Source organism: Tenebrio molitor, chromosome 4 (genome assembly GCF_963966145.1).
Source record: "Tenebrio molitor chromosome 4, icTenMoli1.1, whole genome shotgun sequence".
Classification (NCBI taxonomy): Eukaryota; Metazoa; Arthropoda; class Insecta; order Coleoptera; family Tenebrionidae; genus Tenebrio; species Tenebrio molitor.
Window position 1 is genome coordinate 6,170,863 of NC_091049.1, and position 6,790 is coordinate 6,177,652.

The 6,790-nt window shown below is 34.6% G+C and overlaps 2 long non-coding RNA genes across 2 annotated transcripts; one reads left to right on the forward strand and one right to left on the reverse strand.

The window, feature by feature from the left end:
* Nucleotides 1-1,364: 1,364 nt before the first annotated feature.
* LOC138128116 (uncharacterized) lies at nt 1,365-1,926 on the forward strand. The gene is made up of 2 exons (XR_011158538.1): nt 1,365-1,710; nt 1,766-1,926. It is a non-coding gene; the product is annotated as an uncharacterized lncRNA (long non-coding RNA).
* A 1,923-nt stretch (nt 1,927-3,849) lies between these two features.
* Nucleotides 3,850-6,790, reverse strand: LOC138128115 (uncharacterized). The gene is made up of 2 exons (XR_011158537.1): nt 5,862-6,790; nt 3,850-5,774 (listed from the first exon to the last, which is right to left on the reverse strand). It is a non-coding gene; the product is annotated as an uncharacterized lncRNA (long non-coding RNA).

A 6,790-nucleotide genomic window follows, 5' to 3' on the forward strand; every position in this document is an offset into this window, starting at 1 on the left:
AAGGTGACAAAAGTTAACTAACATTTCAGCCTGCTAAAAATGATAGTGGCAAGAAAATACTTTTACTAAAATACTAAAATATTTTTTTCACAACTTTTTCGACAGTTTAGTTTAAAAAATCTTCCAACTTTGTTCCAAAAATGGTTTGAATATTTTCATCTGAACAAAAGTTAAGAGGGGGTATAAGTTTTACCATGCAATTACCTTTGGCAACAGTTAAAAAAATGCACTGTACCTATACATAAAGTATTGAAAAAAAATCACGATTTAAAAATTGAAAGAAAGTTTTGGCCTAATGGGAGGCCATGGAAATTTTGCATTTAATTTTAGTAACGCTGTCTGTTGAATTATGTTATATTTTTTTAAGTTTGAGGTTATACCTAAATAGCGTCAATGTCTATTGCATTTTTGTCAGTTTTACTACTTTGCAATAGAAGAATACTCAGACATCGCGAGAAATTCAGCAACATGTTATGTTCATTTTAATAGGTCCGCATGTCAGGCACTTTAGTGACAGAAATCAAACAGTGTGTCCGACGTTAAAAAAATTAATCATGGCCTGTCATTATGCCAAAACAACGTGAACATTGCCTGCCTACCTATGTACTGTCGCGAGCAATAGGTAAATTTTGGTCGTCAATGTCATCTCAAAATTTGGGTAGTCAAATTTAAAAAAAAAATCCCTAGCGGATTATGCCCACGTCAACAAAGTGTCAAAAAATGAGAAAAAAATGAAAATTAATGTCATACGACATGATGATAGGTTATGACATTTAGGTACGACCGTTTTACAATGGACCATTTAAATTGCGTCAAAGAATGACATTGACGACCAAAATTTAATGATCGCGACTATACGTACGTATTTGTTTAAATTATGATCTTTTTTAATTAAAACAGCATAATTTTTGCCGATTTTTTTCCGTGCTGGAATATTTATCTAAAATTGTTCTTTGGGTTTTTTTTTTGTTTTTTTTTCAACATGAGTATAAACAATAAACATGTGTTCCTTCAAGTCGTATTGTGATAATTTAATATTCTAGTGTTATAAGTAGGAAACTACATTGAAAACCAAAAACTTAATGCAAAAGTACGTGGACCCCCCCCAAAGCAAAAAGCTATCTACGCCACTGTTCTATGCCGTTCAGTGGGTCCAGTCCCAATGTGCGCATGTACGCGCGAGCCGTAAGTTGACGTAGTGCGGTCGGCTACAATTATCCACATTCCCCACGTAGATGCGGCGCATGCGCATATTGGGATTGAACCCAGTGAACGGCATAGAAGATACATTTTCTATCTCATATTCTTGGCGACAGTTTTCAGCTTAAACACGCATTATAGTCCTCCTAGTTATATGTGTTTATGCCACCGCCGCGCCGTCTTGATGATTGACATATTTCACTATACATCTGCCTGGGCGAAGGTTTAATGCCTGTGATCTCCACGGCGCCACTTTAGGGGGGAATGTCACTAAATAATCATAACCTCACAAACAAATGTAATGAATTCAGTGAAGTTGTCAAAGTGCAATGTCAAGAGCCTCACAGTTTAAAAGTAACTTTAATAACAAAAATGTTATTAATTTAGTTGATGCTACTTCTGCTTGGTGTTTCTGGTTTTTAGTATTTTGCTGTTAGTGTTTAAAGTGGCTTTTTTATCATATTAGAACTGATATTGCGGTAAATGCAGCAACAACAAGTTCCGTTAGTTGTAAACCTATTTCTGGAATAATATTAAAATTATCATCTCAATCTTGGATTTGCAGTGGGTACATTATTTCCTAAACGGGTCATTTCAGATGAAGATGGGTCCATAACAAAACAATTATATTTGCTTAATTAATCCGTGCCATTCTTGGTGGAAATGAGTGGAAAGTATACTTTAAGTTTTGTACAGTTTTGAATGTAATTATATAATTTTGGACAATTATTATTCTATGAATTTGTACTCGCCACTGACCAAGATATTTTCAAAAAACGCGGCGCCGAAACTTTGTCCCTTCCGCAAACCAAACCAGTGGACCAGTGCGCAACATCTTGCTTCTGCCAATTTAGAATATCCAAAATGTAATTATCACGGGACAACTACGTATGACTGCATGCATCATGCAGATACATGAGTGTGGAGTGTGGTCTGCATGTCTAAATTGTCACGATGCACATGACGTTGTCACACATTTGATAGCATGACAGTTAGTTGCTAACAGCAACCCCCGAAAACAACCCCAAATGTCAGAATCGTCGTCTGCGCTGATCGTAATAACAAGTCGTGCCAATCGCTCAAAACTCTGCGTCCGGAAAAAAGTCAAAATATCGGTAGATGTCACCACCTCGCGCGTTATGGGAAACTGTAATAGTATTACAGAAATTACAGAAGGAAAAATTTATTCAAATTGTCAAAATTTAAATGTCTAGCTGTTTCTAGCGAATACAAATTGATATCACAAAATGATTTGCATTATTGTCATTGAAGTTCTTATTGTATTTATTATTTTGACAATCAATGACAATTGATACTTATTCGAGTTTCAAACCCTTTTTATGTCTAGCTGTTTCTCGCGAACACAAATTAATATTACAAAATGATTTGCACCGATTATGATTGAAGTTCTTATTGTATTTATTGTTATTTTGATAATCAATGACGAATTAATGGTTGACATTTATTCTAGTTGTAAACCTTCCGTAGTTATTACAGTTTCCATTCATTCGCGATCCAACTGATCCAAGTGCCTCTGGTGGCCATTTCACATCGAATGGCACGACTTGTTATTATCGGCGCGGACGACGGTCAGAATCATGAGAACAATAGGATTTTTCGCTCTATGCCCAGGCCGCTATAGACACTCGGACTATCTAGCAGGTCGTGATTTAAACCAACCTGAATTAACCCAAGATACCTACCTTGTCCGTGTTAACCCACATAAGTCGTCTTCTAATTCTCACAAATAGTAAATATCATTTCCAACATAAAAACACATGCCCTTTCAACTGGTAATGTCAAATTTCCATGTCACCTCATTATTTCTTCGAGCAACCCCCACCCTCTTCCACCCCTCGTAGTCGGATTGACACCAAACTCTATTCGGTAGTCACTATTACAGATTTATTTCCAATGGCAAGATCCGAGATTATTTTGTTAAAAGTTTCAGCAGTTATCGCCGTCGATCTATGAAGACGTAAATAACTTTATAAGTCCGCCATATTGGCAAAATCCGCAAATGATAAACATCGTTTCCGACATAAAAACACATGCCCTTTCAAACGGTAATGTCAAATTTCCATGTTCCCTTATTATTTTTTCGACCTACCCTCACCCTCTTCCACCCCCCGTGATCCGATTGACACCAAAAGCTTTTCAACTCGAGAGACCATGGGTAAGTTTGTGTTGGTCAAATTTGAAAGCAATCGGTCAAAGCGTTTTTGAGTAATCGTGGGAGAACGAAAAGTGGGACAGACAGACATCATTCTAAAAACTTCATAAACGTGTTCAGGGGACCTCAAAACTTACCCACCTTTGGTCGGGTAAGTTAAAAATGGAAAAATCCCAATTAAAGAAATATTTTAAAATTAAGCCTATGATTATATTTCTAATTTTTATAGTTGAGAAAAATTAAAAATCTTTAGAAATTAAAAACCCCATAAAAATAAAAATTAATTATCCTAATACGAACAAACCGAAAGATTCCTCTAAATCCATAAAATTCTCTTCACCCACTATCTATGATATTAAAAATAACCTTACCACCAACTAAAGGAACACCAGAAACTCCCAAAGTTGCCTAAAGCTAAATTCACAACACAGACTCATGCAGTTCTATTGTGTTTATAAAAATTGAAACGCTAAAAACACCATTAAAATTATTGTATTCATTTAACAACGGTAATACAATGGGAATACAAATAAAAAAATACGTCTGTGCCATCAAAAGTCTATTCATGGCTGGTAACAGTTTCTGGAGGTGAATCGCCAATAGTGTAAGTCAGACTAACTTTCCCTTCTTTAGTCATATGCAAACCCATAAGAATTTTCTTTGTGACATTTTTGTAGTTGTCGAAGCTTGATTCATACTGTCGCGTTCTAATTTGAGAAAGAGCGGCCGCTGATGATTGGTCAGCAAATTTTAATTCCACAATCAAGCCAGCTTCATTCAAAATCATAAGCAAATCAAGATGAGGCGGTCTTCCTTTAGATTTTCTTCGGGAGATGCTTAGTTCACTGCGAACTATATAAAATTTAACATTATATGCCAAAACAAAGAGAATACAATAAAATTCGTCCTCGTTTTGGGGCATTATGGCTCCATCAAACAATTTAGAGACAGCCTTTGCATATTCAGTAAATACATTTTTGTCTTCTCTTGTTAGCACTGATTCTAATGCAGCCAAATAACCCTCAATATTTTCATCTAAAAGCTGGTGTTTTTTTGAAAACAATTCTACATCATAACATTTTCCCCGCAACAACATCCTAATTTCTTGATTTGGAATCCGAATGGTGATTCTTTGATTATCAGGGCTAGTGCGTAAAACATTCAAGTATCCATTTTCGGTCAAAAATTGGAGGAAAAGATGTGCATGCGACATATTTATAAATTTAAGTTCTTGATGAATCAAGTTGATTAACGCAATTATGTTTTCTTTCGCAAATTTTTTAATGGCCTTTATTTCGATCTCTTCTCCATCAATAAGATCTTCAATCAATTCACGAATCAGATAATGACCAAACAGATGTTTTAGGTGAGTGATGCTGGCCGAGTCAACCCAGTAATTGTCAAAGCATGGTTTCTTCATTTCGTGACTTGTGCTCAAATATTTTAAAACTGAATAACAGCTATAAATGGCATAGTCCCCTTCCTCATCCACTAATTTATAACCATTGTACCACTTTTTTACTTGGTCATTATTAAAAGCAACAAATTCTTCTTTTTCAAACAGACTCTTCACTTCTATATCTGTAAATCCAAAATAAGGAGAAAATCTGGGGTGACTCAAAAACTGATAATACTGGATGTTGTTCGCGTCGCCAGACAAAACTTGTTCTGCGACGGGGACACAGGCATTTATTAACCCTCTGTTGAGATGTGCGTTGTTTTTGAACGTAATGGACATGATGCGACCGACAACTTTGATGGTTTGGTTCAGAAATTCATTCTTTGAAGTTGATTCCATGACGATGATGTCCATGATAGGAGAATCGAATTCATCGATTAATACATAAACGAGTTTGTTATGGTACACATGTAAACAGCGAGATAAGAGCTTCAATCCCTGAATCACCTCATTTCTGTCAAGATTTTTGTAATTATTCCAATAATTCTCATACATTTCAATAGAGCCCAGAACCTCCAATTTCGTATCTGACCAAGAATATTTTCCATCGATCTTTTTCACAAGATACTGATGTTCATTAAATGCACAGTAAATGAGATGCTTTAATGATTGAAGGAGTTCATCTTTAGTTTCACCAGTGATATTTTTAAAGTCCACGTATATGACTGGATTTTCTTGGCAGTACTTATCAAAAAAAAACCTTTGCTCTTGCCATATTTTTAATTGATTGTCTTGGAAGAGTTTTTTGTTCCCTGTTAGGAATTCTTTCACCATGTCCATGTTTGTTGATTTCCCAAAGCGGCGAGGCGCCAAAGCTACTACCACTTTATGTCCTTCAAGAAAGGCTTTAATAAATAGCGTCTTATCCACAAAGGCAGCAACGTGTATGATTTCACTAAATGATTGTGTGGACAAATTACATATTTTCTTTGGTGATGTGCTCTGAAAAGATAAAAACATATATCACATAACCGTGCAAGAACAGAAATGCTACATAAACAGGTATGAGACTACATTTATTAAACTTGCCTTTCTTTGTACCTCATTTGCACTTCCTCCTTCCATTCTTGCTCGTTTTTCTAGATGATAACTCATCGGCTAGAAACAATAAGAATAATGTAAAACAATCTGGAGACCTAAACATAATACAAAAAATGTACAGTTGGTTGCAGAAAAAACGGAAAATGAAATTTTTTATAGTGTGAACAAAATCTGATGACATTGACAGTTTTCAAAAAATTAATGTAATTTTTTTTTTACCAAAATGCTTCATTTATCTGAAACAGACAGGTATCATCGCCGGCCATTTAGAAAATGATAGAAAAATTACGGATCTAGATGCAGAATTTGGAGTAGTAAAAAGTACAGTGACAAGAAATTCTAACCTCGCCGACCTGTCGACAGTTTTACATTAACAAAATTTTAAGGAAAAACGTCAACATAGTTTTTGACATTTTCCGTTTTTTTTTTTTGCAACCAACTGTATTATTTTTTTAATAAGCACAAGATCAGGGAAGTATGAAATAAAATCAACATTTATTAATGTCATGCCATTTTGGGCTTACATAAGTCCTAATATGTATAAACTGTATAGTGTGGGTATAACAGCATAATACGTAATTTACATCAACACATGAACAAAAAAAACGCCAAATAACAACAGACAAAAGCTTAATTGTGATTTCGTTTGTCAACATTTTAAAAATCATTAACTCTTTACCATACTAAACTAAACATAACAGAGTCGCCCAATCTTTGTAACATCAATGGCACATTATATTTAATGATTAATATTTTTTTTTGAATAAATTTAAAAATGACCAATACTAAAGAAAACAAAATTGTAGCAGAATATTATACACAATTTAAAAATAGTTACAAATCTTTTACTCAAGACTTATTTATTTGTATTTAATAAGAGAAAATTCACAATTAAGATCACGTGACGGCAATTTTAA